Source organism: Sinocyclocheilus anshuiensis, unplaced genomic scaffold, assembly GCF_001515605.1.
Source record: "Sinocyclocheilus anshuiensis isolate Anshui unplaced genomic scaffold, SAMN03320099.WGS_v1.1 scaffold572, whole genome shotgun sequence".
In the NCBI taxonomy this organism is placed as follows: Eukaryota; Metazoa; Chordata; class Actinopteri; order Cypriniformes; family Cyprinidae; genus Sinocyclocheilus; species Sinocyclocheilus anshuiensis.
In genome coordinates, this window is record NW_015555778.1 from 1522322 (window position 1) to 1536582 (window position 14261).

Genomic DNA, 14261 nt, shown 5'->3' on the forward strand with positions numbered 1-14261 from the left:
AATCTCCACCTCTGGCAGATCCACACTGGAGCACAGATCTGAGTGTGATAAACGGAAAGAAAAACATTCACTGTCACTGCTCTAAATGTTCATTTGAATATATGATCTGAAAATATTTAATTATCATATTACATCATTTAGAAGCTCACATTCATTCATGTAATATAAAAATACACTTATAAAGATTATGTGGCCTAACTGAGAAATTAAAATCACACACTGTGAACATTTAAACATCTCTGCTGCTGTCCAAAACCAATATGTTATGCAAGATGTCTTTTCAAGTTAAAAACCAGAATTATGTTATTAGTCAGTCAGTTATTAATTAAAAAGCTTATGTCTAAATTGCTGGTTGTTGCAAAAGAATGATTAAAAAATCATATCGGAGTGTTGAATGTAATTAGCTACTACAGCGCCCACTCTGAGCTTTTAGGATGCAGTATAATTAGAAAGCAACACATATAGGTACTTCCTTAACTAATATGGTTTGTTCCACCTTTCCTGCCTTTGTCTGCATTCTGTTCTGTTATGAAGGTAACACAACAAACTCATATCAGTGAACTACAGGCGGTAAAGAACAAATGTAGAAGGCTACATGTGAACAATGTAGTACTAACCTCACTTAGCAAAATTAAAATACAAAAATAGCTGCCAACTGATGTTTGAGAAAGAGAATAATGTACTATTTAGGTTAGAATAGACTATAGAGAGCATTTAATTGGACAAAATCTTGCAATGCAATATGAGTGACCAGTTACCAGTACATTTTGAGTTAATATACACTAACCCCAAGTGTTTGGGGTTAGTATGATTTTTCTACATATTTTTAAAAGAATTATCTAATGCTCACCAAGGCTGAATTTATTTGACCAGAAATATTAATATAATTATTATAAATTGAAATATTATTACCATTTAAAATAACTGTTTTGTATTGCAATTTATTTTAAAATGTAATTTATTCCTGTGATGCCAAAGCTGACTTTTTATCATCATTACTCCAGACTTCAATGTCACATCATCCTTCAGAAATCATTCTTATATGCAGATTTGCTGCTCAAGAAATATTTCTTATCATCAGTGTTAAAAACAGTGTGCGGCCTAATTTTCTGCTTTATCTTTGACAAACAGAAAGGTCAAAATAACAGCATTTATTTTAAAAAAAATGCCAATTTTCCTCAAGAAAAGTCTTACTGATCTCAAACTTTTGAACAGGAGTGTATCTGCTAAAGTTACGTTACCACATAGATGCCCTTACAGCTAACAGATATCGATGTATCCTGGGAACAGTCGCACAACAACAAAACCATTTCCTGTACCTGTGAGAGTCGAGACATCATGGAAGCCCTGTGCCGGCAGAGGATCCTCCCTCAGGTTCCCAGGAGTGAGGCAGATCTCCTGGGCGAGGGTCCCGCATCCCACTCCCTGCTCTCCATTGAGGATGAGGGGCCCTGGGGTCTCCAGGGAGGGCTGAGGGGTGCGTGCTGAAGGAGAAGAGGCAGAATCAGGGGAGTGAGACAGTGTGACAGGCCTGCTGGGGTTCAGGGTGATGGATGCTTGAGGCCTTCAGCAGACTGATGTGCTGCACCCTACTGGATCAGAGAATGGGTGTAGAATAGGCAGACACACGTCCTCATGTGACCTAGTGAGGACAGAAAGAAAGAGAGTGATGTACACTGATATTAACAAACTGATTCTAAGAAAATAGCTTTTTGTGTACTACAGAAACTCCCCTATCATTAGTTAAATGAAAAAGATGATGCTCAGGACACAGACTGTGTTCATTGAAAGCAGGCCATTGATTGTATTGTGCTACTGATGTGAAACTAGATACACCCTCAGGTAACTACAGCAGTGTTACTTTCAGCTTAATGTCTTCCAGTGAAAATGTCTATCAGATCCAGTATCAAATGTCATGATACACGTTTAAATAATTCAGCTTTTGGCATATAAAATCATTCATGACTCTTGAGTCATGACCTCTTCTGAAGCAAAGACCCTGCGGTGAGAATATATCACACGTTTCATCAGATATTTGGATACAGGATGTGCTATGACAATAAAAGGTAATATTATGCTAAAATATGATTAAACCAATAACAATCGTTCAACCATAACAATACTTTGCTAAAGCCCAGCTCTCTTGTCATAGCTTTAACATCCAATATGAATGAACTAGAGATTTTTGGAAACAGTGAACAGATGTATAGCAACACATACTTCTAGAATTGTAAAATAAATAATAATAATAATAATAATAATAAATAAACTATTATTATTATTATTATTATTATTAATATAGCATATATATTATTTTAACATATATAATAATTTTGAATTAATTGTTTGTTTTTAAAAATTGTCAAATTACCAAGCATTTTTATCTGCCAGTTTTCTGCGAAGAAATGGTTAAACAACACAAATACATGATAAAAATTGTTCTAAAAAGAAATCATGAATCAGAACTGGTCTAACAAATTTTCAGTCACTGAAAACAGATAAGCCTCATTTTAAAATGCTTACAGCTGAAAGGGATTTATTAGAGATATGAATGATAATTCAACAATCATTTTTATATAATAGCTTTAGCTTTTTACTTCTGGCATTTGTATTTATTCTTACAAAGCTTGTACGAAACATAAACGTTTGTTGGTTGCAGATATTATTTTCTGCAATAATCCAAAAGCCAATGGAAAAATCCTGTTGGGTTTTTGTCGAGGGAACCAGGGTGATGCTAACTTCCGGGTTGCCCTGAAAAAAAATACGTCACAGCAGCACTCTATACAAACTTTGCATTCCAAAAAAAATTGAGCACTATATTTGTTATTAGTTTTTAAATATTGACCCAGGTCTTAAGTCAGTCTTACTTTCAGCCAGAGATTGTGGACTAGCTCAAGGTGACTGTACACAATACCAGACTCACTGCCAACCAAACTCCTGCTAGAGGTGCCTACGTGTGTCCTTTCACATAGCCTCTAGGACTCTCCTCATCCCAGCGAAAGAGAGAGGCCAATAGAGAGATAGAGAGAGTGATAAAACAAGAGAGAGTGGGAGTGAGAGACAGAAGGAACAAAGAAAGTCTTTTTTCAGCCTATCAGAGCAGACACACTTGAATTACGGCTTAAGTCATGGGGAGGGGCAAGTTCAATGTTCAGAAAGCATGTGTTTGTCTGAAAGCAACATGCACTCTGTACTGGCCGTCTCCTAGGAGAACTGAGGACTATGAACGTGTGGCTTGGTCACATGATGCATTGTCAGTGGGCTCATGCAAACATGTACACAAGGACGTCTGTATGCATGTATACACTGTTCCACTGAACTCCAATAACTTGTTTTTAAAAGTCTATAAAGTTTAAATGTCCCTACAGTTTTGAATTGAAATTATAAATCACATTGTAAAAAACACAAAGAACACATTATCACTAATTCCCTAAATCACAAAGAATTAGTCCAGAGATTAACAATTATTACAAGGATTTCTACTTGAAATTGAGCATAATTCACTTTTTCTGGTTCACAGAACTTTTTTTTCCCCATCAAAATAAGTGCTAAAATCAAACCACTTTCCTGCAATCTGTTCAATAAGAATCAGCCATTTGAAGAATATATACACAGTTCAATAGGAAAATTATCATATGCACAGTTTTTCCGGATAAACCCTGTCAAGGTTAATGCATTCGTCCTTTACTCTCTCACCTTCATAGTAAATAGACTAGTTGACTGATATGAGTTTTTCAAAGGCCAATGTTGATGCCAATATCTCCAGGTGGCATGCACTTAATATCATGCTAGTATTTCGATAATGCAATTTAAAGTTAGCAAATGAGGCATAAACAACATTTAAAATGATAAAAATATATAATAGTTTTATAACAATTACAATAAAATACTTGTATAATAAAAAAAATGACATCCTCTCTAAGTGTTAAAAGTGCCTTGTCAAAGATATTTTGCCATATTTTTAAATAATTCATCAAAAAAATGCCAAATTATGTAGAAAATTATGTCTTTAAAATTATGCAGATATACAATGGAAGAAAAAATTGGTCTATTTGAAAACTGCATGCATATTATGGATCGACAAGGCTATTGATACATTTTGGAACAGGCATATGGGAGAACAAGGAACTATAAGCTCAATTTCTGTAAAATTCTGGATTATGCATATACAATGGAAGAAAAAATTGGTCTATTTGAAAACTGCATGCATATTATGCATCGACAAGGCTATTGATACATTTTGGAACAGGCATATGGGAGAACAAGGAACTATAAGCTCAATTTCTGTAAAATTCTGGAAGTTACGAGAATATTTTCCTCTAATCTGCGTCAGCCAGATCAGGTAGGTTGATTGCCACCAATAAACCATGACAGCTCAGATCAACAAAGGTGTGGTTGGATACAGATATAATGAGAACATTAAGGCAGTCTGCACAATCAAAATCAGATTAAATTATGGTTTTGAAAGATAAGTTCATCAAGAACTACACTTTAGATCTCTTTCATCATGAAGAGATGCAGAAAATTAAAAACACATGAGGAATCATCCATGACCTTCTGCTTGATATTCCACAAGCTTTAAAAGAGAACAGCTCATTTCAAATTTCAAATAAGTTGTACAGTCTTAAGCCATGCAATGATGTCGGCTCTCAGTAGTGAGATCAGGTGTTTCTAAAAGGGATCTAAAGAAGAACCCCTGTCTCTGCCCCCCAGGTGATAGATAAGTTTCTCCTATCACTGCTGTATCTGATCATGTGTGCCGATTTATACAAACAATCCCCACTGCCTACGAGTAGTCCTGCACACACTCTCTCCGAATAAAAAGGACAAAAAAAAATCATATTCTGAGCTGAATTAACAAGATTATGAGCTCAATATACAGTTAATAAAACACTGATGTTGCAATATGCCGTTGAAAAAAGCACTTGTTGTAGAAGTCTGTTGTTCCAAACCAATATGACAGTATTTTGTACATGGAAAAGAAATAGTTGAATGGTTTTTGCAGGTTTATAAAAGTAAATGTAAGACATTTTTAAGGCCAAACAAAGAAATGTTAAGAAATCAATTGAAATGAACACAATACGCCAATACGTAAGTCTTTTTTCAATTAGTTGTATTAGCAACACAAAATACAACTTCTAACAGATCTCCGCTGCTTTTTCAATTCATGTTGGGAAAAAAAAACAACCTCTGAATATGAGGTTTCATATTCAACCACTAGAATACTTTATGTATTTTACCTTCTGTTAACTTTGGAAAAAAATTTGAATTTGAAAAAAAAATGATATTCTTCCTTGGTATTTTTCTCTTGTGCAAATGTCTAGGATTCTTGAATCAAGAAGATGCATTTACTTGAAAAGATCCAAATGAAATTTTACGAGTAAACCAAGTACAAATATCTGCTAATGGGATTTTTTTTCATTCCCCATTTAGAGATATTTACTCTTGTTTTGAACATGAACTCGCGTCATTTTGTGACTTCATATCTTCATTTTGCATCGCAAGTACGTAAATGTAACTTGATTTAAGGAAGTTTAGATATTTGTATTGGAAAACAAAATAATGAGGAAGATATTTGTTGCAGTGTATGCAACATTCAATGCCATGACTATAATTTAAGACTTTTTTAAGGCCTTAATTTGTGGAAGGGTGAATTAAGACTTTTCAAGGCCTTTTTAAGACCTGCACATACCCTGTTGAAGAATCTTTATGTCACTTTTCCCATACAATGACAGGATATCGACCATGTCTCTTAAACTGTGTAAATCTTTGCTTATAACATTACAGAATACAGGTTTGGAAAGATAAGAGGACGAGTAATAATGTCAATTTATTTGGTCAAAAACTGCCTTTACACTTCTGTTCATTTAAAAACCATTGTAATATATTTTTGAGAGCCATATGAGACTTTAGGACAACGATAAATGTAGTTCATTAAATGTACATGGAACAATGTGAATGCAAAAATGAGATATGATTTTCTGACTTTTCACACAGCTCTGAACTCCAACTAAAAACTAGATGGCTCAGAGTCATGAATATGACCACCTCCAGCCCTTCCCTTTCTCTTTCACTTGTGGTTTGTTCAGCTTTTTACCTCAATGTAAATCATACCTCACAAAGAGTGGACTGCGTGCATGTTACTCATTAACCCGAGGACATGAATAATAAAAACGTCCTATTTGCTGAACTGATGCACTCTTCTGAGCTCTGCATATAAAAAGTTACAAATTGTGGCTCATTAAAGTTCTTCCTATAAATGTTGTTTCCTCTAAAAGATGATGTAGTGATATGAGATCTGAAATATGAGATAAGATGTCAACAATCATACAGTAGCAAGAAAGCAAACACATGACACATGGCAAGCTGGGCAGGGATCTATGTTTAAGAGGTCAAAGTTATGCTCGTGTATCAAATGACATCAGTATTTATAAAGGTGATCAGCTGATCTGCTTTGCTTTCACTGTTGCCTACAAGCAAAAAAGAACTTCTGCTTTCAGTACAGTTGGATAAACAATGCCATAGTTGATAAAGTAACTAGTAACTTAAGATAAAGTAACTATAAGTAACTTCTACAAATAACTGTTTTCTATTTTAATATATTTTAAAATGTAATTTATTCCTGTAATGACAAAGCTGAATTTTCAGCATCATTACTCCAGTCTTCAGTGTCACATGATCCTTCAGAAACCATTCTAACATGCTGATTGAGAGCTCAAGAAATACTTCTTCTTATTATCAATGTTGAAAACGGTTGTGCTGGTTAATATTTTTGTGGAAACCATGATACAGGATTCTTTGACTAAGAGAAAGTTCCAAAGAACAGCATTTGCTTGCAATAGAAATCTTTTGTAAGAATGCAAAAGTCTTTACTTTCACTTTTGATCAATTTAACGCATCCTCGATTAATAAAAGTATTCATTTCAATACGGACCCCAAACTTTTGAATGGTAATGTACATATATTTTCTATAATCACAGGATACCACTTGTCACATTGAACAATGACCAAAATGTTCGTTCTTAATCGAGTACCCCAAATTTTGTACAACATTTCCTATAAGACACAAATAAAGTGCAAAACTCTACATAGAGAAAACAAACACCAGCAGAGTGCATAATGCAGACTACACTGAAAAATAAAGGTGCTTAAAAGGTTCTTCACAGCAATGCCATAGAAGAACCATTTTTGGTTCCACAAAGAACCATTCAGTCAAAGGTTCTTTAAAGAACCATCTTTTTCTTACCTTTTTATAATCTGAAGAACCTTCTTTCGCCACAAAGAACCTTTTGTGAAACAGAAAGGTTCTTCAGATGTTAAAGGTTCATTATGGAACCATTTAGACAAAAAGGTTCTTCTATGGCATTGTGAAGCACCTTTATTTTTAAGTGTAGCAACAAATGTCGTTTTTGCCACACAGCAGTAGATGACTACTTTTGAAGACCACTGTGGACTGATATCAGTTCAACACCAGAAGACAACACACTTACTTCCTGTCTTCTTTCTATTAAGGGTTTCTGCAGTCTCTCTAATAATGGTTGGACACCAAACAGACTGCACCAAAGACTGCACCCATTTGTGTCATATCCCATAAACATCTATAGTAACACAGCAGCAGGTTGACGCTCAACCGAGGGTCCCGTAATAGGACATAAGAACAGCTGAGAGCTACAACTGAGAGGCAGAAACATAAAAGAAGTTTAGAGCTACTTACAGCAACGGATAGATGATCTCTGCATTGGGCGAAAGCAGAGCCGCTCTCCCGGGCCGACAGACGATAGGTCACACACGGAGCCTGTGTCCTTCTTCAAACTGTCCTTTACACCTGCTTAAGGTTGCCCTGCCTTGTTCTGCTTACTCTATCGACTGTCTTGTGCACTGAGACGACTTTGTGAACGAAGAGATAGGGAGGGTGGAGTAAGAGGAATGGGTGGGAGCAAGAGAGGAGAGAGAGAGAGAGAGAATAAAGAGAGACAATCTGTGAGCCGGCAGCTAATACAGCTAAATGCAGTTTCACCACTGCCAGGTCAATTTAATCAAATGGCTCTGATTACTTTATGGAATCAATCAGATTTACTGATTAATTGAACCTAATAATTTATTTTGCACTCATGAATGGTTTCTGGACACTTGTGATGGTTTTGATGATATTAAACCCATTATTAAATTGCAATGCCTCATTAGTTTGATAATAGTGCTCAGTGATTACTGAATAATTCATTTCAATGTCAATGACTTCCAGGTATGACAGATCATGTTACGGCTATATGTGGCATTTGCCAGTTTTATGTCCCAAGGGTTGATTTTTATTTAAACTAATACACCTTTTTTCTTTTTTTATATGACAGCCATAAAACTGTCTTGGAAACTTTTCCATGCCTTCATAACTTTTGCTACTTTTCATACTTTTTTATGTATAGATTTTATTTATTCTTGTCCCAGAGACAGATTTTCACAGATTTAAATTATAAAAATCCATCATAAACCTAGTGTTTCGTATTAACAACAGCTGAACACAGACAAAAATTGTCAAACAATTTTGTAACATTCATGTGATATCATGATGGCTCACAGAACTCAATATCAGTGTATTGTTTTACAAAATAACAACTCAAAACAGGAACACATTTCTTATTTCTCCTCATAATGTTTTCCTCTGAGTCATCTGTACTTATTTTAACAACATCCTGGAAACATTGCCTATGTCCCTGTTCCTTCTCTTCCACAACAATAGAAGCAAATGCACAAACCACAGAGTTCCCTGTTTTGCATTGACGGCGAAGGCTTTATTAAGGAGAACAGGACTGACTACACACAGCAAATCAGAGAACAGGTGTGGACAGGCTTGGAGAGCCAAATCTCATGCTGTATTTAAATGAATCCATTCAGGGGCCATTCAGGGAAAAATGGCCATGTTTACAAGCATGTTTTCCAATTAAAGTCCATATTCTAATTAACCCTTTATTCCAAACAAGTATGCAACAATAACAATCTGAAGAAAAAAACTAATCATGCACAGTAACTTCATTCTCACTCAAAATCACAAAATGTAGGTCATGAATGAAATGTAGGTCACCTTCATTTGTACATGCGCAGATACTTATAGACAGAACAGATACTATTCTGAATGAGGCGTTTACATGGCGAAACATTTTTATATTATGTACGTATATATATGGTGTTGAATTTGCAGATAACTGGAATACTGGCTTATGGCAATAAGGTGTTTTACATGACTCAAAAATAATTATAATATACCCACATTCTGATTCATATCAGTATATTCTTGTGCATGCAAACCCAGTCAATGAATCTGTTCGGGTGTGTCTACACCTGTCTGTCACTGTTTTTCTTTCAGTGGGAAAATCCACAGTGGCCTGTCCTAAACTCAGGGTAAAGTCCATTGCAAACAAAAAACTCTAAATAAAGGGATTAAAACTCCATTAGCCTACAAATACATGGGAGGAGATAACATTTGCCCACATTCATGTTCATAATTTCCCACTTATTTTATTCCAGTTGATGAGTAAGGATGAGTTGCTTCATTGAGCAAATGAGTTGTATTTTAATGACTTCCCTGCTAATAAGAAATGTTCTGAGAGCTTTGGCTAGAACTTTCTCAGAACGTTCTGGCAAGGTTCTCTCAAAGTTATGATCAAATAGAAAGTAATCTGGTCTTTAAAAGGATAGTTAACCAAAAAAAGTCAATTCTGTCATCATTTACAAGTTGTTCCTATAGCCTAACCTGTATGAGTCAATGGATACCATCAACTATTTGGTTATCAACATTTTTCAAAATATCTTCTGTGTTCAACAGAAGGTTTGGAACAACTAGAGGGTGACTAAATGATAACAGAATTGTCATTTTTGGGTGAACTATCCCTTTAATAATGTTCTGAAAATGTTAGCAAAAAAACATTATTTATACATTGTTCATGGAGTGTTTATATGTTTTAGTTGAATGTAATGTACTTACAAAAGTAACATTCTCTAAACATTTGCATAGCCTATTCAAGAAAAAAATCTTTTTAAACATTTATTTTGAACCTTCAGAGAACATTCAGAAATATGGGAACATAAACTAAACGTCTAAGAATATATTTCTGTCAGCAGGGTTGTCATAGCCTATATTCCCTCTAAACAATACATAACTACTATGAGTGTAATAGTTTATTATTTTAGACCAAACTTCATAACGACGTCACTGTAAGCAACATTTCTAACCTCAAACAGGGGTTATACCTATAGTCCGGGTCCTTATTATTTTTGTTAAAGGGGTCATATGATGCTTTTTTAAAGATCATTATTTTGTGTATTTGGTGTAACAGAATATGTTGACATGCTTTAATGTTCAAAAAACACATTATTTTTCAAATACTGTACATTATTGTAGGTCCTCTATGCCCCGCCTCTCTCAAACGCTTCGTTTTCTACAAAGTCCCTCCTTCCGACAAGCGCAGTCTGCTCTGATTGGCCAGCTGACCCAGTGCATTGTGATTGGCCGAACACCGCAAGCACTCGTCGGAAATGTAACGCCCCTTACCGAAACGGTCGTCCATAAAATGTATTGCTGTTCTGTTGTAAGTAATCTTAAAGATTCCTAAATGCATCTACTTTCGGAAGGCCAAATAAAGTGCTTTTGCTTTCGCCTAGAAACACACAGCGTCTCTCTGACATGGCTGCTTCAACACTAACTGCGGTTACTGAAACCACGCCTTCTTTCTTTGCGTGAACATTTGGGCGGCATTATGCAAATATTTCCACATAGTGAGGTAGATATGTGGGGGCGTGTTAGAAGGAGCCGTTTTAGGGGGGCGTGGCAGTCTTAACTTTGATAAAGAATATCTCTTTGGTTTTGAGACTTTAGTCTTTGCAACTTCAGGGATCTTATCTATGCACAATCAGCTTGTAACACTCCAAAGAGAAAGGAAAACTTGAAATCGTATCATATGACCCCTTTAAGGCTCAGCACCGAGCTGTATGGGAACGTGGACAAGCTGCCGTTGGGATGGCACCAGACACAAATGTGAATGTCCTATTCTGTGTGTCAATACAAGTTTACTCAATTAAAAAATCGCACGGCGGAAACGTGACACTTCTCTATGCCAAAACTTCCCATGGGTTATAACTAAACCTTATTTGGTAGTGAGAAAGTGCAGCAGATGGTGGAAAAATCACATAATTTAGTCTGCATTAAACATCAAATGCACGTGAATATTTCTAATGAAAATTTCTAACCCTATATAAACAACACAAGCAAGTCAACTGTAGATGTTTATAATCAAATGCATGAGTAGAGATGAAAAGTCCCACCCTGCCAAACAACGGGAACAATCGCCTCTCTGTCCAACTTATTCGCTTCACGAATCAGCAGCCAAGCAGTTCATTTATTGACAGTTTATTTGTAAATGCGTGAAACTTACTTTGTCTTATTTGTCCTCCTTTGTCCGTGTATAGCCCGGAGTGAAGTTAGTCGGCAGCGCCTCGGGCTGTCAAGAGCCTCTGGTCAGAGTCAGACCCGCCGTGATCGCGCTGTGATTCAGGAGCTCCATCAGAGGTCGCTCCATCCCTGAGGAACGTTCAGCTGTTCATGTAAATACAGTGCCTCAGATGTGCTGTCAGGAGATCTATGTGAGTGGATTGAAGTTTCTTCATTACAGAGTACAAGAAAAATGCCGTTAAATTGGTCTATTTTTACCATGCATCTCAATGGCATTACCCGAATTTTCCCTATGCTGTTCTGTAAATCTTCATAGGTATTTATGCATTTGGCAGACGTTTTTATCCAAAGTTAGCCTACTAACTGTGAAGGTACATTTGATCATTTTGCGTATTTCCTATGTTTTACTGTTTGTGTTCCTGGAGTACTATTTATTTTATCAATCAAAATTGTCTTTCAGGTCATTCTAAAACCTTGTTTTGATTGTTATGGATGTTTCAGTTTTATTTAGTAGTTTTTAATTTTTTCATTATGCTTTTTTTTTGTTATATTGGCCTAAACTTAGAAGTTTGGGTCAGTACTTTTACTTGTAGTCATTTAGCAGACGCTTTTATCCAAAGCGACTTACAAATAAGAAAAAGTAATTAAAACTAAAAGCTAAAACTCTATAAATACTATATATATACACATTTAAGAAAATAAAAGAAATTAAATAAAAATGACAAATGCATACAACAACATTTCAAAACGAAACATTTAAATGAAAAAAAAAAATAAAGCTAAAAACAATTCAAAATATTAAAAGAACAAAAGGTATGAGTATAATAATGATTCTAACATAACACTAAACCAAACACCAAAAAACAACTAACTTACATGTGTATGTACAGCCACACACATATACATATACATGTACATATATATAAATACATTATTATTTCATTTCCATTTTGTATGTCTCAAATATAACTCAAATTAAATAAAACTAAAACTTAATAAAAAGCCTATATAGACATAATAAAAAAACTAATAAAATGACAACATTACTACAACTGTAACTAAAACAGATAACTAATACAAATCAAACTACATTAGTTTATCAGTAATCCTAAAAACATTATTATTATTATTATTCAGAAAATTCAGTATGATTGTATTACTTTTATTGAAAGGAAATTAATACTTTTATTCAGCAAAAATATTAAGCAACACAACGTTTTTCAACATTGTTATTAAGAAATCATTCTTGCAGCAAATCAGCATATTAGAATGATTTCTAACGGATCATGTGACACTGAAGACTGGAGTAATGATGCTGAAAATTCAGCTTTGCATCACAGGAATAAAATACATTTGAATTTTGCATTTTTTTTATTAGTAGTATTATTATTTAAAGTTGTAATTATATTTCACAATATTATAATTTTTTTTACTGTATTTAAAATATGCCCTACAGGTAGACTTCTCAAAAACATTTTTAAAAAATCTTGTAGATCCCAAACATTCGAATGGTTATGTATATTGAAAAGTTGTATATAAATCTTGTATCTTTTATTCCTTTTATAGTTACAAATAAATAGTAAATTTATTTATAAAACACACACGAAAAACATACATAGTCATACATAGTCATATTCCATTGAAATATGCGGTAGCATCTACATTAGCAGTCAAGTCTCAAAAATGTTTAACGGCTGAATCAAACTTACTTCTTTAGAATTTATGCACAAAATGTATCTGGTAGAAATAACACCTTACATTACATTACATACATTGTTTGCCAATCCTGGAGGGCCACCAGAGACATTTAGACATTTTAACTTAGAAAAGTTATAGTCTCTATTTCAGTTCCTGTGATGTTTGAAGACAAAGTTATGCTCTTTCTAACATCGTAGTATTCATTTGAATAAAAGTGACAAGGTATTTATAATATTGTTTGCATTCAAAAAGTGTACTTTTGGCCACCCATTTATTTGTTAGCTCCACACAGCTTTATGAGTCTCCTACAAAACAATCCTTTACCACTTAATCAGTCAACAAAGACTGCAATATTACAATAATGCTTGCTTTCATTCACGTTAATTACATGGGTTTGGAAGAGCACTTTCCTCCAAGCATGTCCATATGTCATCTGTCTCTTATAAAACAATGAGGCTGTTTATCATGCATTGTCTTTCTCACTGAGGCATGTCAGTGATCCTCTCTAAAGAGTGCTTAGCTGAATAGACGCGGAAACGCATGTTCATGTCTGCTGCACATGTTGAGCTATTTTGGCTTCCTGAGCTAAGCATGAAAGGCAGCTTTGGAATGCTGACCTCTGACCCCCATTCAGACTATAAGGCTTTTCTGAAATATTGGCCACAAACCAGAGATTTTGTATTTGTTGTATTTTGGGTTTTTATATATACTTTATTTGAGCATACACATTCTTAATGCACAACAAAGATCTAATTGCTTTTATATACAGTATATATCTGTTTGGCACTGTCCAGTTCTGAATCATCATGAATAGATCCCAAGCATAAGTATTGATTGCTGGAATGAAACCTACTGTCCTTTGAGCTCTTTGTTTGCACGTCTTTGTTCCTGGTTATATGTCAAAAAGCAGAAGGTGTTTTTAATCTAAAGTAATTTACACTGATCCAACATGAACGTTTAATCTTCTCCTTTTGCTAAACTTCCTGATTTCTGACCAAATTTTGATGTATTGTTACTGCTGTCATTCTTTGAGCATAAAGGAGTGGCCCAGCCACACCCCTCGCCCTCCTCCCTTTCTCCTTTGTCACTCTTCCTCCTTTTCCTCTGAACTATGTTTTGCACA

At 34.9% G+C, this 14261-nt stretch overlaps 1 long non-coding RNA gene across 1 annotated transcript; it reads right to left on the minus strand.

The window, feature by feature from the left end:
• Positions 1-1484: 1484 nt before the first annotated feature.
• LOC107674538 (uncharacterized) lies at positions 1485-11504 on the minus strand. Its single transcript, XR_001632512.1, has 3 exons — positions 11424-11504; positions 7715-7887; positions 1485-1642 (listed from the first exon to the last, which is right to left on the minus strand). It is a non-coding gene; the product is annotated as an uncharacterized LOC107674538 (long non-coding RNA).
• Between the last annotated feature and the right edge of the window lie 2757 nt (positions 11505-14261).